This window comes from Octopus bimaculoides, chromosome 7 (assembly GCF_001194135.2).
Source record: "Octopus bimaculoides isolate UCB-OBI-ISO-001 chromosome 7, ASM119413v2, whole genome shotgun sequence".
NCBI lineage: Eukaryota > Metazoa > Mollusca > Cephalopoda > Octopoda > Octopodidae > Octopus > Octopus bimaculoides.
Genome location: NC_068987.1, coordinates 90374024 through 90399228, shown reverse-complemented (window position 1 = coordinate 90399228; position 25205 = coordinate 90374024). Strand labels below are relative to the sequence as shown.

At 35.6% G+C, this 25205-nt stretch overlaps 1 protein-coding gene across 4 annotated transcripts in view; it reads left to right on the top strand.

Annotated features, from left to right (window-relative positions):
* The window catches only part of LOC106867178 (ras-related C3 botulinum toxin substrate 2), a 220753-nt gene that overhangs the window by 24709 nt on the left and 170839 nt on the right, over positions 1-25205 (top strand). For 2 of the 4 annotated variants that reach the window (XM_014911975.2, XM_014911973.2), the window contains exon 2: positions 24020-24097. The exons of the other annotated variants lie outside the window; for them this stretch is intronic. The gene's annotated coding sequence lies outside the window, so the exon portion shown is untranslated. The remainder of the gene's footprint in view (positions 1-24019; positions 24098-25205) is intronic. 4 annotated transcript variants of the gene reach the window in all.

Sequence of the window (25205 nt, the reverse complement as noted above, 5' to 3'; positions counted from 1 at the left end):
GCTTTGATCGCTGACCACATGGTCAAATGGTACATAACATTCTAACAGTCATTTTGTCCTAATTGCAACTCTGGTTGTTTCAATTTTTCTGAATTTTGACTGCATTGGCAAATAGTAAATACAAACAATTCTCCAAGAAAGAATACATTAATTTGTTGTGATGTTAAAAGATGAGATTCCCCTTTATCAGAAACACATTGTGTTTGAAAGAAAGTAAAAATAAGATGAGTTGATAATGGTTAGAATATTTTTGATCCGAGCTGTCAATATGTTGTGGTGAGCTGGCAGAATCATTAGGATGCCGGGCGAAATGCTTAGTGGTATTTCATCTGTCTTTACATTCTGAGTTCACATTCTGCTGAGGTTGACTTTGCCTTTTATCCTTTCGGGGTTGATTAAATAAGTACCAGTTATGCACTGGGTTGATGTAATCGACTTAATCCCTTTGTCTGTTCTTGTTTATCCCCTCTATGTTTAGCCCCTTGTGAGCAATAAAGAAATAAAAATATGTTGTATGAAACCTTTAATATGTATTTACACATAGTTGAACCGAACTATCTGAGAAACTATTGTATGTTATGTATAGACTTGTATTAACAAGGGTGAGTCAAAAAGTAATGCCATTTTGTTTAGGACAAGTATAATTACCAACATGTATCATACATCAAAATGAAGCTTATTATGAGTTTATTGTTTTTCCTTTTGGCAAGAATTCGACCAGAATGACACCTTGAGCATCCCAAAAGATAGTCGCCATGATTTTTCCAGCTGACTTTTGCATCTTGAACTTTTTCAGTGGTGGTGACGTAGAGTGGCGCCATTTCATTGACTGCCTCTTTGATTCTGGTTCATAATGATGGACCCATGTTTCATCACCTGTTACAAGCCTTCAAAAGAAGGTGTTGTCTCTTTGATTTTGTAGTGAAGAAGTGGCTCAAAGAACAGTCAACAGAATTTTACGGGGCAGGGATACATGCTTTCATTCAAAGGTGGAACATTGCTATTGAGAGAAACGGTGACTATGTTGAGAAGTAGGGATGTGATCCACAGAGGACCAGCTTCATTTTTATGTATGGTACATGTTCCTGTGTTGGTAATTATACCTGTCCTAAACAAAATGGCATTACTTTTTGACTCACCTTCATATAATACAATTCAGGATTAGTAACATGAGGATATGAACAACCATTCTCTCAAATGGTAACATAGTCGTTTATTTACATGGGCTGCTTTGCCTTCCATAATTCTTTGTTTAGTTCTTAGAGCAATCAGTGTCAGACTCTGTGAAAAATGCTATCTTTGAAATGAATTCCTCCCTTCTTAATGTACAGGTATAAAGTTATATTGCTGATGCATAGAATTCCTATAAGAACTGGTACAGTTGTTGAACAGCTATAAAAAGGATTGTCTATCTGAATCACTGGATCAGTAACCAGGTCTTCTTCAGCTTAAAATAATCCTTAGTGGCATGGAAAAGCTTTCACAATCAGCATGTTGCTTCTTCCCAAGTACATGAGTCATGGATGCATGTTTGTATGTGCCTAGTATTTGTGTGTGTGTGTGTGTGTGTGTGTGGTATTACTATTCTTTCTGTATCTGTTCATCGCCACTCAACTTCCACATTCCTTTACATCACTCTGAACTAGCAACTATGATGAATCAACTACGAAATTATCAGAAACAAATATTTTAGAGGATATTGTGCTTAAACTTCAGTACAACACTCCTCCTAATAGAAACAACCGTCTTGATTACACGCCTAAATTCATTATCATTGTTAATTTTATTTATTCATTTATTTCAGAACCCTGTAATATTCTTTGTTCATCAAATACTTGATAGGTGTATTAAAAGCCTCTGTCCTAAGATAAATATTTTCATGGAGCTCATTTCTATTCCAACCATACTTAGATGCAAATGACATCATCCTTCAAGAAATGTTTTGCTAACAAATAAGAATTTTCACTTCTAAATTTTCTTGTTTTTCAGTTAAATTAGAAACTAGTTGTTGTTTAGCTCTCAGGTTGTCTCTCATTTTACCAGACCCTATGATCTAGTCAGACTCATGATGAATGCAGTCCAGCCAAGACCAACGTTTTTGGTGTGTTTTTCTTCAGACATAGTTTATCTAGGACTACATTATCCAATGCTTACTTCCACTTTCTTTTTCTTTTCTTTCTTTCTTTTTCTTTTCAAGAGTGTTGGCCATTTAAAGGTTATTTTTAGTAGGTTGTATGACTGGAGTCTCCTGTGTTGGTTTAACATCCGTCTTTTATTTTTTTTTTAAAAAGGAGGTTTTGGGTGTGTTTGTATTTTTTTTCCTAACTTTTATTTGTTTTCAGTTTATTTGTATATTTTGTCCTAGATTTGATGATAGTCTTGGGTTAAATTTGAAATGTTCAAAATGGCCAGTCAAAGAACGATAATGGCCAAGCTGTCCTTGGAGTAATACTTATCTGGTAATTAGTAATAACAAGTAATTAACAATAATATTTCTAGCAAGTGTATTAACGAATTAATGACTTTAACTATTATCTCATGAGAATATTCTTTTAACTGTTTTCAGTTATTGGACTGTGGCCATGCTGGGGTACCTCCTTGGAGTTTTATTTTGTTGAACAGATCAACCTAGTGCTTATTTTAGGTCTAGTGTTTATATTATCAATCTCTTTTGCTGAACCGCTAAGTTATGGAAACATAAACAAAATAACACAAGCTGTTTAACAGTGGAAGGGACAAACACACACACACATTTTCAAACAACAGGCTTCCACATAGTTTCTAGCTTTCAAATTCACTCGTATGCAATTTGCAAGACTGTAAACCCTGAGGAGTCGGGGGCAACTTTATGGCAGAAGAATGAAGGAGATGGATAAAATATACGATCGGAGGACCAGAGCAGAACAAGTTTGTAAAATACTATTTTGAGCAGATTTTTTAAGTTGCTGGACTTATGAATCTTAATCATGTTGTTTAGTCCTAAGTTAACCCTTACTGAACAGACTTTTTGACAAAGACATTCTAGCTGTAACCATTCTTTCTTGACACAATTTATTTCAGACTGCATTATCCAATATACTTCCCATATTTTTTTAAAGTGTAATTTGAGGGTGATTTGGTTGCTATTTCTGACAAGTCAAGCAGCCATGTAAAAGTTCTTCCTTCCTTAGCTTGCAAACCTTTATTTCTGTCATAGCCTTGTATTCTGTCATAGCAGTTTAAAGCAATATTTGTGATATCAGCAGCCATGTAGAGTGAAAGTCTCTCAAGGTTATTGATTCAATTCTCAGAACATAATATTCTGCTGCTTTAGTCTTCACTGTTCTCTCTGTATTGGAAAATTTGCCCCAGAGTTACTTATATCTAGTTACATACCACATGTGAAATAGAAGTTTGTGTGTTCATTCACAACCTTAAATGTTTGTACATGAATATGGCAATTACAATACCTGATTAAAGACAATTATTCCATCTTTCTTTTGAACTTGACCAGATTTGAGAGATATCTAAATTAATAACGAGAGATTGCAAAGCATACCTGTTGTTGTTGCACCTTGCTTTGATTTGCTGTTTGCTTTTAAACTAAGTATAATCTAATGATATCATTGTATGATTGATATCACTTTTGCAATCACACCAGTCTGTAAGAGCAAACGGTTTTTTTTAGTAGAATTCTCCATAAAAGTAATGGTACTTTGCACACTGTCGGTTAGACATTAATCTAATGAGAGTTGGGTTTTTTTTTAAGGTCCCTTGACTTAATGACAAAGATCTTTATAGATAATCCTTTATATTCTGTTACCAAATATAGATGTAAACGCCTTGTATTTATGAGAGGGAAATTGTATGACAATTTTATATCCATGAGTGTTAGAATATGATAAGTAGTGTAATTGGTAACATAGTCTTTGCAAGTTATAGACAGATGGTTCAAGTCTCTACAGAGAGCCTGATGGGTTATAAAACTTTTTATAGTGAGTAGATAGTAGAATTGGTAGAATGTTGGACAAAATAACTTTAGCATTTGGTTACGTCATTTTAGATTCTGAGTTCAGTTTAATGTCTTTGATATTGTTTTCTCTAATTAATAAATGGAGAAGTGATAAACGAATAGATCGAATTATAGCCTTGTAAAATCAAATGACTTTAGAGAAATTGCCAATGTTTGGTGTGCATCAAGGAAGGTAGTTAGCGGTAACAACTTAATATATTTATTCAATCATTGCAGCAGTTGATGAATGCACAAACAAGTACAGAATGATAACAACATTTTTATGTTGTTTAGAGTAACAGTTTATACAGTAAAAAGCTTGTGAAGTTTTTATTTGAAGAATTTCTGATCTATTAAACAGTTTCTGTTACATAATTATCTGTGGAGATGAAACTGGAAATTTATTTAATTAGGCTGAGAGAAATTTAGTGAATTTGTAACTTCTCCATTCATACAAAATATAGATTAGATGATGTCAGAGGTGTGGAAATACAGCAATGGTATTTAGACAGCAAAGTCAGAATTCATGCCAAGGCAACTGGTCCAAATTCTTTGGACTGTCATTTTTGCAGTAAAAAGAATAGAGATTTTTTGTTAGGAAGAGCATCCAGCTGTAGAAACCATGTCAAAGTAGACATTGGTGCTAGGTACAGAGTCCTGTGGCAGCACCTGTCAAACTATCCAACTCCTGACAGCATGGAAAATCATTTATTAAGGTTATCTCTATGGATATTCTACAGAAATTATAGTCAGCACTGATTTTTTTTTTCTATTACGTTTCATGTACAAGATGTCAGATGTAAACAAACAAGGAGATTGAAGATGAAAAACAGGTAAATCATGCATAAGTCATTAGCATGGAAAATGGACATAAAACAATGATGATGATTCAGGTAGTTCTTGCAGAATGCTTAGATAATGCCCTTATGTTTTGCTTATAAAAATTTTTAAAAAAAAATTTTGTTCCTAGAAATAATACATTTCTAAAACTCTCAGAGAGATTTATACAGTAGCAGCACGATAAAGTGATGGTATGTTGTCAACTTAATGTGACAGTCCCATGAAAGGGAAGAATGCTACTGTTATTTAGCCCCAGGAAACGTCGTTTCCGCTGGCCATGACACATTTTCTGTGTCCTTATGAAAACATAAAGTTGACAACATACAATCACTTTAATTTGTTCCTTTCTAATCATTTAGAAACAAAGCCAATGTTGTAATTAGTAAAATCTTTCTGTTAGCATTGACAGTCTTGTCTGCAAGAGAAATGCCTTGGGAAGCTGTCTTATTTGTTGGCAGACTCACTCACTGTCTTTAACTTTCATAGATTGAAAGAGGGGTTAGCAACCAACCCTTTGTGTTGTAGCTTCTTCTCTTTTTCCTACCAGCTCCAAGTCATGCAATAATCATGGGCACTACCCTTCCTTTTTTGACTAAACCATAATAATAATAATAATAATAACAATAATAATAGTATTACAAAAACAAAAACATTGTCTAGAAAGTGCCATAGTGGTTAAATAATGTTACTTAAAAATATATTTTGGATATGAACGGATGAAAATAGATAAGAGACAAGAAAAATTAAGATACGGAAGATTTGGGTGGGGAAATAAGTAGGTAGCTTGGCCTTTTGATGGTTAGTCAGGCTTTTTGTAATGGTGAGATGTATGGACACCTATTGTATTCAAACCCATGCCAAGCAAAAATAAAATAAAGCTGTTATATTGATAATAATTTTTTAATTGCAAAAAAAAAAAAAAAGGAAAATTTTTTAAATTGAAACCTTGCATCTATTTTCATTTTCTTGTTCCATTTGAATGTGTGTGTGTTTGTATGTGTGTGCTTTCATGTATAAATTTATTCAAAAGTTCTTTCATCTTCAAGTATTATATTGGAAAAGGGAGAATAAAGCTGAATTATACCGTTCAAAATGAACAGTGTATTCAGTAAATGTTTCTTCAATAAAATTCTTCGATCTGTTGCCAGTGATTACTCTTTTGAAGAAGTTTTCAAATTAAGGCATGATAGCTTGACTTTCTTCTCCTGTAAGTAGTAATAAAAACTGCTTATGGAATTGGTTAATGATTATAGGTTTGACATTAAGTACCGTCTTTTCTGTTATAACATGATTGTGTTCTTGTGCAACATCCAACTCTTCAACGTATATTTCTACAACAAATCTCTTATTTTTATTACATGGTGGAACACTAATAGTGTTACTCAAAATCAAATTAAGTTATAATAGTTAGCCTAAAACCTATTACAGTTTAAATATTACATTTAGAGTAGGATTTCATTATTAGATAAGAATTTAAAAGCTAGGTGTGGCAGAATAGAAAAATGCTTGCATAAATGCCTTGTGGAATTTATTTTTAGCTCTCTAGATTCCAAAGCTCAAAACCTTACCAAGGCTGGCGTTACCGTTTTAGTTCTCTGGAGTCTGAATGAATACCAGCTATTTACTGGGGATTAATCTTCTCAACTATACCATCTCCTCTACAATGTTTGGTATGAATTATTAACATTATCAGAGCTAACCAATGAGGTAACCTCTATGTAGTGGTATGACTTGCATGAACTAGCAGCCAAATTTTCCTCAACTCTACTCTTCTAAATGCTGTCAAGGTTGACTTTGCCGTTCATCCTTTCAGGATCGATAAAAAAAATTAAAAAATACCAGTCAAAGACAGTAAAGTGGTGGAACTGTCAGAACACTGTTTCCGAAGCCTTAAGGTATTTGTTCTGGTTCTCTATATTAAGAGTTCAAATCCCACCCCATATGGCCTACAAGGGGAGTAGACTTAATTCATTACCCTAAAAGTGCCTATCACATATCTACAATTAATAACATGATTAGTCATAATAGATTATTATACTGTATGTATTAATTATGACTAATTTAATTTTCCTGAAGATAGTATATATCAACAACTACTTCCTTTGGTATAGACATTGATTAATGGAATGCTGGCTGATGAAATCTAATAAGTCTGAAACATGCCTGAAGCTTTTAAGTTGTCTCCCCTTTGAGAGTCACTAAGAATGGCTGCTAGGTTTTTGTTTTCTACAATTAAGGCAGAATTTCGATTGAGTTTTCATTTTTTTTTTCATACCTGGTTGTGTGGTTAAGAAGTTTGTTTTACAACCATGCAGCTTTGAATTCAGTCCTTCTATGCGGCACCTTGAGCAAGTGTCTTCTACTATAGTCCTGAGTCAACCAATGCTTTGTGAGTGAATTTGGTAGATGGAAACTGTGAGGAAGCCCATCATATATGTGTATGTATTTGTCCCTCTGCTTCTTGACAGCTAGTGTTGGATAGTTTATACCTCTATAACTTAGTGGTTTGGCAAAAGTGACTGATAGAATAAGTATCAGACATACAACAAGTATGGAAGATTAGTTTGTTCAACCAAACCCTTCCAAGTGGTGGCCACCCATGAGCATAGTCCAATGACTGAAACTAGTGAAAATTTAAAGGATCATTCAGTACCCCACCCTGCTCCTTTAAAATGCCACAGTGTCACTTATATTTTGTGTATTTTGACTTCAAACCTCATTGGTGACGATTTTGATGTTCATTCTGCTGAAAAAAGAAAAATCAGATACCAGCTGCGAACTGAGGATAGCTTCAATTAGCAAATTTATGGCCTTGTACCAATATAAGAAATCATGTTTGGTTATTCTCTCCGAAGAGAGAACATTGTCTCTGAGTTGGTTCCCACTTTTTAACCTGGTTGTTAGGGTACAGCAGGCTAAGGGCATGTAGGGAAGCTTTTTTCATTTGTATGGGTGTGTCCTATAAGTTTAGTGTTACAGTGAGATCACACACACAGTCTCACACATATACCACACATATGCTCTCTCATATACCACATTCTCTCTCTCTCTCTCTCTCTCATATACCACATTCTCATTCTCTCTCAGCACATTCTCTCTCTTTCTCAGCACATTCTCTCTCTCTCTCTCTCTCTCTCTCTCTCTCTCTCTCTCTCTCTCTCTCTCTCTCTCTCTCTCTCTCTCTCTCTCACAGCACATGCTCTCTCCCTCTCACAGCACATTCTCTCTCTCTCTCTCTCACTCACTCACTCACTCACTCACTCACTCACTCACTCACTCACACACACACACACACACACACACACACACACACACAATCATTACTGTCATCATCGTTTTTATATCCTTTTCTTCTGGTTGGAGTTGAAGATCAGCTGTCCTTAAGAACTCCATTACACATACGACCTAGTTCTCATAGTTCACACTCATCATTATTATGTGTTATCTCCTCCATATGGTTCAATGTCCTAAGATAAAATTTGGCCACTTCTCTTGGGTTCCTCTTCTGCCAGTTTCTTGCACTTGGATCACTTAACAAAGCTCTTTTTACAAAACTGCTATCCTCCATACATCCCTGAATCAGCACAGCCTCCCTCCCCATCTCTCCACTTTACTTGATTCCTCTTACACTGCTTCTCTCAAATTATTACTTCTCCATCTTTTGTACACTTCAACCCCTCAATAAAGTATATTTACCTAATTTCCTTCCAGCCTTTGTGTATATTATTGTATAATAATTTGTTTTCAAACAAGGTATTTTATTTCTCAAATTCATTTTACTATCAATTCACCCTAAAATGAAGAATGATTGCCACCTGTGCTAGTGGCACATAAAAACACCATTCGAGCATGGCCATTGCCAGTTCTGGTGCCATGTAAAAAGCACCATTTGAGCCTGGTTGATGCCAGTGCCACCTGACTGGCCACAGTGTGAGGGGCATGTAACAAGCACCATTCAAGTGTGGTTGATGCCAGTGCCACTTAACTGGCCCCGGTGCCAGTGGCATGTAAAAAGCACTCACTACACTCTCGGAGTGGTTGGCGTTAGGAAGAGCATCCAGCTGTAGAAACCTTGCCAGATCATATTGGAGCCTGATGCAGCCTTCTGGCTTGCCAGTCCTCAATCAAACCGTCCGACCCATACCAGCATGGAAAACGGACGCTAAATGATGATGATGATTTAGAGGAATGTTGTTTCCGATAGCTAGACTGACTTTTTATGCAACAGGAAAATATTCTATCATCTGTTTCAAGTCATTACCCATTTAAGCATTCAGATTAATTTGTCAAATGTAATGCACATTCATTCACATTGTTTTTCTTGTTGCTTTGAGATGTGTGAGAGGCCAGATCTGATTAGCTTGAACATAAAATGGGAAGAATATTTGGGGTGGATGTGGCCAGTTGAAATACTAAAGAGTTAAGCTCAGAATTAACTGTTCTTTCATGGTCTTCCTTCAGACCTTAAAAGAGATGTTTAAATTAATTTTTTGAAGCTTGTTGAGTTTAGTTTCTAAATTTAAGCAATCTAGATTACTAGGCATATGTGTTTTGTCTGAGAATAAAGAACATGGAGAAATTGGTGTTGTCATTTGGATTGGCAGCAAGTAAATAACAATACTTTCTCTTCCTCCCTTTCAGGCAAAGGGTAGAAATCCCTTTACTCCTTACAACTGAACCTATCAAGTTCCCCTATAAATTGCTGAGCCCCTAATTCATGTTGCTATCTATGATATGACATCAGGAAATTCTATGAAGTATATAGACACTTCCATTGCAGGGTGTGCCATGACAGACACCATGAGGTGGGTGGAAACATTAGGAGGAAGAAGGAGGGTGGTTCCTAACATTCTTGTTAACAAAAGGAGTGTCAAAGCTTAGAAAAAGAATGTCATCCATCTCCTCTGACTTCTACTCCTGCCACCAACTGCCTTTGGTGATAATAGCAATATTATTGTTCACTTGCAATAAAGCCTATTGAAAGAAGTTAGTTTATTATGTCAGAAGACATATTGAGTCATCTTTTGTTAAGTATTTCTATTGATAGCCATTGCCTTAGGTATTTACATATACATTGTATGTATGTATAAATATAATGTAGCTCAACTTTATTGTTACAGTTGTTTCTGGCCACCTGACATAAAAAGTTACGCAATATGTCTGTGGTTGAATATATTGAAGTAGCACTTCATCAGAAGTGCGAAGGATATGTATTTTGTGTTGGTTATACAGGGAGAAAACGGACAATGAGTGCAACAATAATTATAAGGATAATAAAGACATTAACAATCAGGGACAATAATAAAACTAATCTTAGTGGTATAAGCAACACTGATAAGATGCTGCTTAGTAATAAATCACCAATGTCAACAGGGGCACATTTGGAGACTAATTTCGGTGGGTGGCGGGTGGCGCTTTTGTTTCCTGCATGGAATTTTGTCAGTGAACAGGTCGCGGTCTCAAAGCGACCAAAATATTTTGGAAAATTAGATTCAAATGTTGAAGTGAATCTAATGGTTTTTGAGTGTTTCTTAAACACCTTCCACACTGCAATCGTTTTCGTTCCAGCATACAATCTCAGATCAGGTCTCTTGCTATGCAAGTACATCTCCATAATATATTTTATTTTTATCATATTCTAATCATCATCATCATCGTTTAACATCTGCTTTCCATGCTAGCATGGGTTGGACGATTTGACTGAGGACTGGTGATTCAGATGGCTACACCAGGCTCCAATCTGATATTTGCTTTATATTTATTTTAAATTTTATTATTGTGTGAGAGACCAGCACATTGCCATCAAAGTGACACTGGGGTACAAATATACGAAGGCCAATATACCTATCATGACCACCTATCTGATAAGAGTTCACCAGACACATGCATCACAACCATATGTGCACAACGAAATGATCTCATATCAAGATAAACAGTGCATGACCCTGCAAGTGGGGCCCAGCTAGGATTTTCTTCAGGTCGAGTAACCCATCCCATTCAAAAGGTCTGTTATTATAGTTGTTAAGGTGGTGAACTGGTGGAATTGTTAACATGCTGTACAAAATATCCAGCCGTCTTTTGTCCATCTTTACTTTGAGTACTCTTCCTTTCATTCTTTTGGGGTTAATAAAATAAGTATCTGTGAAACTCTGGGGTTGATGTAATTGTCTAAGCTCCCACCCATAAAATTGCTGGCCTTGTGTCAAAATTTGAAACCATTATTATTGATGTTGTTATTATCTCTGCCTTAGCAAAGGCATTGTTTTCAGTCGTGTCTGTTTGTCCATGGGTAAGATATCTCAAGAACCGCTAGATGGATTCAGATGAAACTTTCAGGGATGTTTGGCCTCATGACTGGCACAAACTAATTAGATTTTGGGATCAATCTAGTACTTGACAAGGATTCTGGATTATTTTTCCTGGTTTTTTACTTAATTTTTGAGAGCAGTCGCGTTCATATTTAGTATTTTTGTTTGTGAGAGCAATTGAGTTTATTTCAGATATTCTCATTTTAAAAATTATCTCTAGTTAATCGTTGAGAGGATGTTAGTGTTACCTTGGCACAGGTTTGCGCTCTCTGAGTGCACTTGTTAATATTTTTATCATTGTGGGGCAGGAAGTAACATTCTCAAAATCTACCACTATTAACATTTGTGATTTATTACAGGCCTATCTCTTATCAATGCCACTTGTATCAAGGAAATTAGTTTTATTATTATTGGTATTGTGTTTTCATTATTTTATCATTTTTCAAGGCGGTGAACTGGCAAAAATGTTTGCACACTGGGTGAAATGCTTAGCGGTATTTTGTATGTCTTTACATTCTGAGTTCAAATTCTGCTGAGGTTGACTTTGCCTTTCATCCTTTCGGTATCGATAAATTAAGTACCAGTTGCGTACTGGTGTTGATCTAATTGACTGGCCCCCTCCCCAAAAGCTTCGCGCCTTGTTTTTTTTTTTATCATTTTTCATTTTTTTTTTATCATTTTTCATTTTTTTTTTTACTCTTTGCCTAGATCCTACCTTTACATAAGCAACACAAAATATATATTCTTTGCACAATGCAAAGATGTACACCTTAATGCTACCCTGATGTAGCATTCTGATATGCTCAACCACACCCACATATTGTGTGACTGTTCACACACATGTAAACTTACAGAAATAATTGTAAAAAATGAAGTTCATTTGTCTTCATTGTTCATCTTCTTCCATATATGCCACTCTTTGAAATACTGCTTTTCTTCCAGTGATGTATGTGGACTTACAACACCAGTGTAGTATGTCAAGACATACTCTGCAGGGAATGCAGTTTTGATCACGGAGTAAATTTTTCAAATATTAATTATAATAAGGTGGTAATGGTGTCTTTTGGTGTCTATTTTTCAGCGTGTGGAAAGACTTATAGCCAATCCCTTGTTATAATTATGTATCTAATTATAAAATATATATATGTATATATATAATGTTTTTTAGATTTTTGTGTGATCACTTTTTTCTTTTCTTTTTGCTATTGTAAGTTATGGTACTCTGTCGGTTACGAAGACGAGGGTTCCAGTTGATCCAATCAACGGAACAGTCTGCTCGTGAAGTTAATGTGCAAGTGGCTGAGTACTCCACAGACGTGTGTACCCTCAACGTAGTTGTCGGAGGAAGATTCAGCATGACATTGAGTGTGACAAGGCTGGCCCTTTGAAATACAAGTACAACAGAAACAAGAAGAAACAGTGAGAGAAAGTTGAGGTGAAAGAGTACAGCAGGGTTCACTACCATCCCCTGTCAGAGCCTCGTGGAACTTTGTGTGTTTTCGCTCAATAAACACTTACAACGCCTGGTCTGAGAATCAAAACTGTAATCCTACAACCACGAGTCCACTGCCCTAACCACTGGGCCATTACGCCTCTATGCTTATTGTAAGCATTCATATGGTATAAACTGCTAAAATACTGTAGTACAAATGTCTTGTTTTCATAAGTTTTGAATTAAAATCTTCCACCAAACCTTAGTCACAATTTATGTTCCTAACACTAGCTTAATGATAACAAAGTTATTTTCCTAAATTCTTTGTTATATTTAAAGTAATTGAAAGAAACGCAGAGCATCTCAACAGGAATATGGTAACAAAAGGGTGGAGGGTACATGTGTCTGTGGCGTACTCAGCCACTCGCACATTAATCTCATGCGCAAGCTGTTCTGTTGATTGGATCAACTGGAACCCTCATTGTCATAACCGACAGAGCACCAGTTAAGAATCCATAAAATATTGTCAAGGTTATAAAGAAGAAAATGTCCAGAGAGACTATTACAAGAAATACTTGTGACACTACCCTCTTCCTAACCGTTGTGGTGGTGTGGGAGATGGTAATTGAGGTTATGTGGGTTCCTAATGGACTGGATTTAGAAGCAGTGCACCGCCACTGTCACCAGTAGTAGTAGTAGTAATAGTAATGGCAATAGTAATAGCTGCTAAGTTCCTAGATAATACTTCCAAAGAATTTTTAATGTTGTCAAATCAGCTTGAATTATTTTTTATAAAAAAATTATTAAAAAACAAACAAACTATATAAAGATATTTATTTTATTGGAATGCCAAGCATTTTTTGTTTTTAAATTAAATTAGATGTGAAGTAGCGATATGTAGTTAAGGAACCTCGTCTGAGTTAAGGGTTCTGCTATCATATTATCTTCATTCCCCCCCGCCCCTTTTTTTTTCTTTTTGTTTGTGCAGGTTTTTTAATTTTATTTTAAATGTTACTGATAGTTATTGCTTTGGTTGGGAAATACAGTTTGTTAATATTTTAAGTGTACATATTTATCTTTTCCTGGGCCAAGTCTGAAGGAATTGTGGGCAGTGCCTGTTACGTTTGCAGACCCTTCAAAACTGATGAGATTGATATTTTATTTGTAGATTGAAATTTGCTTTAAAAAAATATTGGGAGTGGTAAGGTGGGAGATGGAATAATAAATAAATAAATAAATGTTTGGCATAAGTGTAGATGTGGCAGTGTGGTTAAGATGTTCTCTTTGCAACCATATGGTTTCAGGTTTACTTTGAGCAAGTACCATGGCCCTGGGCCAACCAATGCCTTGTGAGAGAACTTGATTGATGGAGACTGTGTGAAAGCCCAACACACACTCACACACACAGATGTGTGTGTTTGTCACTTCTCATTGGTTGACAACTGGTGTTGGTTTGTTTACATTCCTGAAAATTAGCAGTTAGTTGTTCAGCAAAAAGACTAAGCAAGTACCAGACTTGAAAAAAAAAAACATACTGAGAATGATTTGTCCCTTTGAGTCAGTGCCCCAGCATGACTGCAGTCCAACGACCGATAAAGAACTGGGTGTGGATTTCTGGAGGCTTGTAATTCTGGAGAGAAAGAATTAAAGTATTTCATGCAAGGCCTCTGATGGCCTGGATTGGTGGTTCTGGATGCATCTGCAGCGAGCTATTTCAGAGGAATAGAAACTGATGTAGTGCTGGCAGACGATGCAGATAGTGGAAGCAGTGCATCTGCAATCCAGCAGTTGCAGCCTGAGGATGACTGAGTGAATCTATGTTAATCAGTTGAATAAAACTTTTGGTTGCAGTTTGGAGAAGAGGCAACCTTGTCCCCAAGTATGGGTATAGTTCTATATAGGGTCACGCATGCAATTTGTAGAGGTTTCTTCTGCAGGTGATCAGAGGTGAAAACAATATGATTTATTAAGTGAGAAAGAAGACACTGCTCTGTGGTCAGAAGTTTGCTTCCTAACCACATGATTCCAGGTTCAGTCCCACTGCATGGTACCTACTATATCTATTTCTTTATTGCCCACAAGAGGCTAAACATAGAAGGGGACAAACAAGGACAGACAGAGGGATTAAGTCAATTACATCGACCCCAGTGCGTAATTGGTACTTAATTTATCAACCCCGAAAGGATGAAAGGCAAAGTCAACATCGACAGAATTTGAACTCAGAACGTAACGGCAGACAAAATACCGATAAGCATTTCGCCCAGCATGCTAACGTTTCTGCCAGCTCCTACTCTATCACCAGGCCAACCACAGCCTTATTTGAGAGACGGAAACTGAAAGAAGCCTGTTTATTTAATTTTTTTCTTGAGTGCGTGTGCCCCCTTCTTTACGTATTGCATGATTGTTGAAAATGAATGCCATTCATTTCTTATATTCTTCAGAAACATGTTTGGTCATGGGGGAAATATTACTTTACTTGGAAACAAGTGAGGGTTAGCAACAGGGAAGGCATCTGGCCATTGAAAATCTGCCTCAATAAGTTCTGTCTGACCCATGCTCATATGGAAAAGGGAATATTAAAATAATGATGATGATGATGAAGACTGTCAGTTAACTCTGTCAAGTTTGTTCCAGATGGCTGTAGAACCAACATCTTGTTATTAAAATGTATACATATATAGTAATAAACAGATTAAGTTCAGATTAAAATTAGCAGGATGTAGATTATTTAATATAGTAATTCTGAAGTTGCTGGCTTTGCACCAAAATTTGAAACCACCACCACCACCACTACTACTACTACTACAAGTGCTGTGGGATTAATAGAATAGGTAAAATGATGGGGTAAAAGCCATCTTTTGTGTTTGGAGTTTAAATTTTGCTCAGGTCATCTTTACCTTTCATTTCAGGATCACTAAAATTTCAAATAAAGTACCAGTCATGTGCTGGGGTTATTTTAATCAACTAATCCTTCTCTCCCTCCAAATAATTTGTGGCTTTGTGCCTGTTAGAAAGGATTATAACAAGTAAGGATTGCTTACAACAAGGAACACTGAATGGAACAGGCTTAGCATTAAAAGAACGACACAACAGTGATGTCATTGTTATGCAAATTATGGTAGTCGTGCATAGAAGCTGACCAAAGCGATTTCAGGACAGCAAGCAACTGCAGTCCTACCTTTTGATTAGCACAGCCTGACACAACAAAATTTGTGGTTTTATGCTTCATGAGAATTTCCACTCCGTCCCTTCCAACACTTTTCATTTTCTAAAGTAGAGGTTCTCAAACCCATTGGGCCACGCCCTCCCCCCTCATGGTCACATAATACCCTCAGCACCCCCACCCCTATTTTTAGGTATAAATTAAATATTTTATATTTTACTAATTTACATATACTATGAATTATTTAATATTTGTATAATATTGTAATAGATTCATAGCGTCCCCCAATTCATTACCTTTCTCCTATGGCCCCTTTTTTCTCTACTGCCCCCTTAAGCACCAGCAGCCACCTGAACCATCACAATGCCTACTTGGGGGGTGGACAGTAACTCCCACTTTGAGAACCTGTACTTTTAAAGGGAGGATGCTGCATAATTTGGTTGTTTTTTTTTTTTTTTCTTTTGGGAAGATGTTTAGGGTCGTGTTTTTTTAAGGTACATCTATTTCACTTTGTTGTTTCTGGTGTTCCTTCAGTGTTTTGGTTTCTGTGTAGTATATGTGCTACGGGAATTGTGTTATTTTGTTGTTTGCTGATTGTGTAGAATAATATGTGCTGCTTTGTGAGTTGTAGGTGGTAAAGGAGTTTTGCAAGCTGTTGAATGTGTGTGAGATGTATTAGTGTTGGGTGTCGATTATGTAACAGTATATGTTAATTTGATGGTTGGTGATTATGTAGGGTATGTGCTGTGTGAGTTGTACTATTGAATGGAAAGTGTCTTGTGTAGGATGTAGTCTGTCCTTAATGAGGCTGTTTCGTAGGTTGTGTGGAGAACTGTGAACCTTGGCCTTGATTTATCTTTTACTTGTTCTGACCTTGTTGGGGCACCACCTGTTCTTGGCCTTGATTTATCTTTTACTTGTTCTGTCATTAGACTCTGACTTTGCTGGGGCACCACCTTGAAGAAGTTTTTTAGTTAAAGGAATCAACCCCAGTACTTTGTTTTTTTAAATGCACTCACAAGGCTTTGGTCAGTCTGAGGCTATAGTAGAAGACACTTGCCCAAGGTGCCTGGAACCATGTTACCACACCTTGTTTCTTTTTTTTTTGTTTTCTTTTCCCCATGGCTTGGTTCATGTTTCATTTTCTTGTTTATTCAGTCAAGAACCCCAATTGTGAGAGTAGCTTCACTTTCATGCCTTACATGTTGCTCGCTTCCATTTCAAAATCCTTGTAGTTTGGTCATTTTTCAACTTCCTTTTTGGTGATATTTTGGTCAGAAGATCAAAGTGTTTATTAGAATACAGAGATTTTCATTCCTGTCCTTGAGAATTATAGTGATGGTTGTCGATGTGAGTAGATATCCTCCCAGATTATTATTGTCGTTGGTGTTGATATAAGGGCAATGGATGCTAAAATCAAAATATATCACCATCATCATCATCACATGTGTGAATGTCTCTTAAGCTCTATGATGCTTTTAAGGGCCAGTGGCATGGTATGAAATAAGAAATGTTGTCTTGGAAATGGACTATGGTCAATCAAAAGTAACCTATTCCTAACAACTTGATAAACTGTGGCAATGTTTTACAGAAGAGTACAAACTTCGATCTCCTATTTATTTTGGTTTTCTGTCATGTTTGTCATTAATTGAAATTACGAGCCAGATTCATTTCAGACTTGCTGAACTTGATCTGGCTCATAATTTATTCAACTGTTCTGGAGACTTCTGAAGAAATCAGTCACTTTAAAGTAGGAATTAAAGACTGGCAAACATTCCTATCAATGCTAAATTATAAATATCCACTCAGTAAGAATACCTGCAGGATCAGTTTTTACCCTAACCATACTGGAATTGGCCTATCAAAGATTCATTTCACTTTTGCTTTTCTATGCTGGCATGGATTGATTGGGTTTTCCTGAGACAGTGTTTTATGTTACTAACCCTTTTAATCATCTTTTAGAACATGCAGGGTTGTTGAGCCCCTCTTCTAAAACTGGAATTGGAATACATGTAAAACTTGTCAAGGATTATCTCTGAATTTAGTAATAATTTTCATTAATAAATAAAATATATTCAGGATTCAAAAACAGCTGTAAATTTTGCTAAGGGGTTACAGAAATGCAAACAGTGTCTAAAATGACAACCCTACAGTTTTACATGCTTGTTTGGTCTACAAGAAATGGATTAAATTGCTCCTCTCTCCACCCCCACCCACCCCAAGAGAAACACAATAGTCAAATTTGGGGCATGTTTGATCATGTTTGTTAGATACAAAAAAATTAAGACCTCATATAAAGAGCATTGTACAAAAAACAAAACTAAAAGAAAACAAATAAGGAGCAGAAGAGATGTCTGTTAGTGTAATGTGAGATAAATTGACATTTTGGGGAGAGTACTTTATTGAAAACAAGAACCTGTAATAAGAGTCCATTTGAAGTATTAACCCATAAAGCACTGGGGTTTGCTCTTACATAGCATGGACTGCTGAGCACATTTTATGAAAATGAGACTACCATGCACACATAAAAAACAAAAAAATAGTTTTAAAATATCTTTTTAGTATATAATGGTGGCAAGTTTTACATCATCTGAAAAGTCATTAGTTGAACTATTAGCCCTCTTGCATTTTAGGGGGTATCGGAGCATTTAAGTGACACTAGACCCCAACAAACACCCATAAATTAAATGCATCTATCTGGGCCACAATTGTGGCCTGTTGACCTGTGCCTGACGCCCACAATCATGGCCCCGTCATGATTTATGTGTTAAGTCTTTCGTCCTCCATCAGCATGCATCTCTTTTTTATTTTTTTCTCCCTCTCTTGTGAGTTTGATTTAAGCAAACACTATCAGTTTCCTACCAATTTCATGGCTGAAAATGAGAAACAGTAATTTAAGATATTAATACTATTTCCTTTTAATAAGGTAGGAATTACTAATAAAGGATAACTATTTCAATTAAAATCTACTGAAATCTCCCTAATTATAAATTGTAGGCATGAAAAAGTAAAAGCTTTTGATGAAGTAGACTGTGTCTGTACCTTACAATACTAATTTCAGATAAGGATTCTCTCTTGTAGCTCCTATAATGCTAAAATGTCTATCTTACTATCAGTATTCCATGTTAGGAATGAGTACACTGTACCCTTATGTGTCATAAGAGGTGACTAAAAAAGTTGGAGGCAAGAAGGGTGTCGATATTCAGAAAAATGTCCGATCCATGCCAACATAGAAAAGTAGAAGTAAAACTGATGATAAATTTCTAGAAATTTTTTTTTTTTTTGCTCAAGTAGTAAGAAAACTTGAAAAATCATGAGTTAAGTAAAGTAGACTCTTGAGAGCTGCTTGATATGCTAGAAATAACAGCCATATCTTCAACTTATGCTCTACAGATTTGAAAAACTGAAGGACATGTTGGATGGCATAATATAAATGTCTGACAAAAATTGACCAGATGGTCATGGCTCAGAGACCTTTTGATCATAAGGCTGTTCAGTAAGACATTGCCTAAGATTTTAATTAAATACATAAAGTTTATTCAACACGGTTTTATGTTTTTCATGAATTCTTCTTTGTTTGAATGGCTGGGACTTTTTTCTTATTTTGTTTGAAAAATTTGTTTTACTGTTGAATACTCTTTTTATACGTAATCAAACAACCTTGTTGTCTGGATGCAATTTGCAGCATCTCCTTGTACAAGAATACCAATAAATAGAATGTAGTTTTCCCTTTGGAAGGAAAACCAAAAAAATCTATTATTTGTAAAGGATTAATATATTTCTCCTCATTTTTGTATTTGGTTTACAAGATTCCTGATGTAAATTCTTGTGTTGAAACAAACCTTGTTTTATTGGCATAATGACCCTCCCAAGACACTACAAGATTAACGTAAAAAGCACCTGTGCTGGTACCATGTAAAAGTACCTGTGCCAGTGCTGCATAAAAGCACCCAGTATACTCTGTAAAGTGGTTGGTGTTAGGAAAGGCATTCAGCCTTAGAAAGCATACCAAACAGACATGGAACCCAAACAGACATGGAACCCAAACAGACATGGAACCCAGACAGCCTCTTCAGCTGGCCAGCTCCTGTCAAACCGGCCAACCCATGCCAGTGAGGAAGACTGACATTAAACGATGATGATGATGAATTCCTTTTTGGTTAGAAATAATACATTTCTAAATCTCTCAGAGAGATTTATGCAGTAGTGATATGTTGAAGTAGTTGTATGCTGTCAACTTAATATGACAGTCTCATGAAGGGAATAATACTACTGTTGTTTAGACCGAGGAAGCTACACTGCTTCCTGTCTGCCTTGACACATTTCCTGTGTCCTTATGTTTACAAGGGGGAGACAAGCACCTCCACCAGCAGGTCATGCTACTCCAGACTGATGACGAGCAAAGACTCAGAAACATGTCTCTGGATGCAGGCTTAGCTGGGTGGAGGTGCTTGTCTCCCCCTTGTAAACATAAGAACACAGGAAATGTGTCAAGGCTGACAGGAAGCGGTGCAGCTTCCTAGGTCTAAACAACAACAGTATTATTCCCTTCATGGGACTGTCACATTAAGTTGACAGCATACAACAAATTCTTTTTTGTTTTTCTTAAACATTTGGCTTAATAGAATTTTTTTTTTTCTGTGTGTTTTATAACAAAAATGTTTAATATCAGATCCATGCAAGCATGGAGAAACAACCATAAATTGATGATTGTCTGATGTTATAGCCTAGATCTTCCTATTCTGTACCTGTAGCAAATCTCTTATGAGATCTTCTAATTTCTTTGTCTGTTGGTTACTACTATTCATTGCTCTCTCTTCGAATCTGATGCCAGTCAAGTCAGATATTGGATTTCTCTTTCTCTGCCTGCAAATCCACCAGATTCCACTCCCTTCCATATACGATACCTTAAATACCTCACCCTATAAAAGTTCCTTCTTTATGACTACACTTTATAGAATCCTTTCCTCACAATGGCAGTTCTATAACTAGAACCTATTTTATTACAGTGTTATGAAAAATATGTAAAACACTTCCTTGAACTTCCTGAAATATTATTTATTTCATTCTTTGAACTTAATGCTTTAGCTTTACTGGAATCTACCAAAATATTTTATGAATTCTTTTTACCCAAAATACAGCAACCATTCCTGTCTAATTATATTCTAGAAAGGAAAAAGAAAGGAAAGAAACATTATTTTTGACCTCATATTCGTTTTTTTTTTCCTCTTTTTTTTTTTTTAAGATGATGAGTAGTGTGTGATATAAGGGAAATTTTGCTGCTATTTTAGAAGGTTGACCAAACACATAGAAGCTGATTTATTCATTGACATATATATTTATACTTAAAGCCTGTTTTCCCCAAAACTTTCAGTATATTCTTGGGGAATGTAACCAAATGTTCTTAGCAAAACAACATAACAAAGGACTTAGAATAAGTGGAAACTGTCTATGGACAATGATCCTAAAATTAAACTTTTTCAGTACCTCTGTTGGCTTCCCAAAAACTTGGGCTATGCGACCAAGATCAATTTCACAGCAAAACCATATTTTCAGTATAACATTAAAAATCATCGACACATTGGTTAAATGTTATAAATATTTTCATATACCAACATTTCTTGAATAATATAGTATGTAGTGCTTCCCATTATTTGAAATATTTCAGTTGTTCAGAATTGCAGAATGGAAAGCAGACAGTTTATTTATTTTTAAAGTAGTTGAAGGCTAAGTAATATATAAGTTTATAATTGAGAAAATGTTATTAAGGTAAAGTTAATTGTGAAAAATGTCTTTCTCTCTCTTCTACATACACCTACACATGAATTAGTTTCCCTGTTTCTAATTTTATAAACTGTTGTCTGTGCTATAATTAACCTATTCAGGTTTTCCCAGCTTTCACAAACACACGATTACCCTCGACCTTGTAGAACTAGGTTCTTGCATTATGTCTGACTAATACTGACTGAATCCTTAATTATTTAACTTAAAGTCTCACTTCAGCTTTCTCTCTTTCTCTCCCTGTTATTTGAAGTATCTAATAATTTAAAGATTGCTAGCATCCCTAAGTTAGACTTATCTGAGGTGGCTGTGAGTGTGGGATGAGAGAAGTTGCTTTAAGCAGAATCTACAGATCAGAGATTCTAATCTCCGTTGCAGACAATGCATTTATGTTTGGAGCTTTTCAACTCCTACCAAAGTGAGAAAATTAAAAAGCATTGTTCCCAATTCATAATTGAGATGTTATAAAAAAATAAAGATAAAGGAGCATGCTGCTATAAAAAAAAAATTCATATGAATGTATTAAAATGTACAGAATCACAATTTGCTCACCTGGAAAATGATGACGTTTAAAAAAAATGGAAGAAATCAAACAATATGAGAAATCACATACTAACTTGGTGTCTTTTCTTTTTTTTGCTATATAGATATATTACTAAAAAAATGTGAGACTTGATGACTGTTGTCTATTTTTTTTGTTTGTATTTTTTTTTAAAGAATTGTACTTACATTATGCCGTATTGAATTTGTCTGAAATGGAACATTTATAGCAATTGAACGTTAGTTTTATGTTGCATTTTAGTTCTGATGTCATCTCAGTGATATACAGAGCACAGGTATATATAAAGCCACATGTGGTTAACAAGTGTCTTTTGTAACCATTTGGTTTTCAGTATGATCCCACTATGTGACACCTTCGATGATTGGTAAAAAAATATAATACCATCAAAATGCTAACTGTATAATGATGTTATCTACTTTTTACATGTAATCATGCTAAATAAAAGGCAACACTGAGAGTGAAGTGATTAAGGGACATTGCCAGCAGGCTCATTGTTCATGAGTTTAACCCTTTTGTTACTGTATTTATTTTGAGATGCTCTGTGTTTCTTTCAGTTACTTTAAATATAACAACAAATTTAGTTATCATTAAGCTGGTGTTAGGAACATAAATCGTGACTAAGGTTTGATGGAAGATTTTAATTCAGAACTTATGAAAACAAGACATTTGTACTACAGAGCTAGAGCCAGTTTCAGCTGGGTTGGTAACGGAAGGGTTAAACCACTGTGTTTTTGTGTTTCTGGACAGATCACTTTATTTTACAGTGTTTCTGTTCACCCTTCTTTTTGTTTGTAGTAAGTTCTTGGTTATTTGTGAATGTTAATTGCAATAGGCTTGTATCCTACCCCAGAGACAATTTCTCTCATCCATTTGATGCCATTTAACAAACATTTGACACAAAGGAACCGTTTACACGCAGCTGCGCACGTTGGCATGCATTGGAGCAAGTCCATTCATTTATATTTATCTGATGGGGGAAGCCTAGAACAATTCTGATTAATAGATTAATAAAACCTGTCTAACGATTAGTGAAATTATCCCTTTGAATCAGTTCAACAGCCATCACCATTATACCAAGGTTCACCTGTTGTGGATTGTTGAGTGACTTCACTCAGTTTAATGTGGGTGGGTAGGAGAGAGTTCTAACACTATTCATAGCATGTCACCTGTTGTTTGTACCATTTGGTTGCCACCAGTTATAAAGTGTCCAGTTTTCACCACCTACTTATCATCTTTGATCTTATTTGATCCAAGTGAACAAAGGATTTTCTTTCTCTTGTTTTTAGGGAGTAGAAGTTCCCTTCCCATAAATCATAATTAGCTATTTTTATTGCTTTTTTTTTTATATGGAAAACAATGATGGCTGGATTCTAAGATTGAACCAGGTTTCACTCAGTGCTTCTCAAACTATCTGATGTGGCATACTGGCAGTTTTTGTTTTTCCAAAGTGCCAGGTACCAGTAATATTTTTTAGTAATATTAGTTTATACAGGAAACAATATATATATATATATATATATATATATATATATAATGAATATAATAAAAGTTGGCAATTTTTTTTATCTTATATTTATTTTGTAAACAAATAATACAATATTACATAAGCATTTTATAATGTTTCTTTCTTTTCTGGAAACTGGCCGTGTACCAGCAGCTGATGGCTCACAGAGCAGCACCGGTCTGCAGACACCACTTTGACAAGCACTGCTTTACACCACACATTAACGAACCATCTTTCAAATATTTCAAACCCCATAATTTCATTTATCCTTTAAAAGTGTTCCATCTTTTGGTATCTTTTTCTCATTGTTTTCCAATATTATTCTGTATATTTTACAATTCTTTTGTACAAAACTGTTACTCACTGCCATTCAACACTTTACTTCTTCTGGTTTAAACATTTTGTATTATAATCACAAAACTTCATTTTATATTTTAGCATGAATTGGACATCTTGTCAATAATTGCTAGGCCCATGTAGATTTTTAACACAGGCACAAGGCATCTGGGAGTGAAGGTAACTACCCTCCCTGTTCTTAACTTATTTTATTGCCTTTTACTGTAACTCATTTGCACCTGAAAGAATGTAAGGTGAAGTTAACTTTGGCAGGATTCAAAATCAGAATGTTAAAACCTGCAACTAATTACCACTTTCCATTTTTGTCCACTGTACTAACGCTTCTTCCAGTTCACTGCCCCTTAAGTCTAAGGCACCATCATATTGAGAGCTAATTTTGCCATTTTTCTCTCAAAATTCTTAAGGTTAGTCCTTCCTCTGCCAACATTCAGATCATTCATCATTCATTTACATTCTCTGTACCAACAAGAGTCATCTCTTTTTCACTCAATGGTTGATAACCTTTAACCCTTTAGAATTCAGATTTCTTTGTCAAGTGTATTGCTTATTTATTCACATTGTTTCAAATTAATTATGCATTAACTTGTAGCTTCAAGACTTCAATGGTGTATTGTATATTTTTAGAATGTCATTGTAGGGTAGGTGTGAGAGGTTTGATCTAGTCAGTTTTAACTTAAAGCTGGTGAAATATTTGGGTTAAATTAAATGCTAAAGGGTTAATACATATTTTGTCTCTTTAAAGCTTACCTGTATTCCTATCATTTAAAAAAATTTGGGGTTTACTAGATGGGTGGTGCCTGTGACCACTTTGCAGTTCTTCCAAGGGTGATGGGAAAAGGTAGGAAGAAATCAAAACTCTAGTCACTTCCCACATTATAGCAACTTGTATCAAGTTATCTTTAAATTGGAAACCTGGCCTGAATGTTTGCAGCAGAATGGACTCTTCTCAGGCTGTTCAGAGGTGTGATGATGGTGTTAAGATCAGGTTGAGTCCATCTGGTAGGCTTCGTCACAGTTTTCTTTGACCTAGTTCCATTCATTATGGCTTGGTTTCACCTGAGCCTATGGGAGAAGACATTGGCTGAATGTACCTGGAATCACAAACTACTTAACCCTTAACCCAGCAGTTCTCAGCCACAGCTCCCAGGCACCCCTCCTTCCTCAGGCATCCTTTTGGCACCTCCTGACAGACTTCCCTCTATAAATATAATAAATTTTTCTTTAATTGACTTGTGTTTTACTATTGCTTTTTTTTTTTTTTTTTTTT